This window comes from Salmo trutta, chromosome 5 (assembly GCF_901001165.1).
Source record: "Salmo trutta chromosome 5, fSalTru1.1, whole genome shotgun sequence".
NCBI classification, from domain to species: Eukaryota; Metazoa; Chordata; class Actinopteri; order Salmoniformes; family Salmonidae; genus Salmo; species Salmo trutta.
The window spans coordinates 55,602,752-55,603,031 of record NC_042961.1 but is presented as its reverse complement, the minus strand read 5'-3'; positions in this window follow the sequence as shown (position 1 = coordinate 55,603,031).

Here is a 280-nt window from a genome sequence, read left to right as displayed (position 1 = left end):
CATAAGGTCTGGATTCCTTATATGGAATACTGTACGACAAAAGGAGTCTGTATTGAAAACATGCCCACGTCAGGGGAGATACCTATTTAAGTGATCCCTAGCTGCTGGGCTGCTCAGTCCTGGCCCTGAGGGTCTGCCGTAATGTTGGTTGTCACTCTGGCCTTGGACTAACATAGCTGAAACCTATAATGAATGTTTCCTAAAGCTGAGTGGAGTGTGTTGGTTTGGGGCGTAGCAGGATGGTGGACCCCTAGAGGCAGGACAGGGTGACCCAGCTATA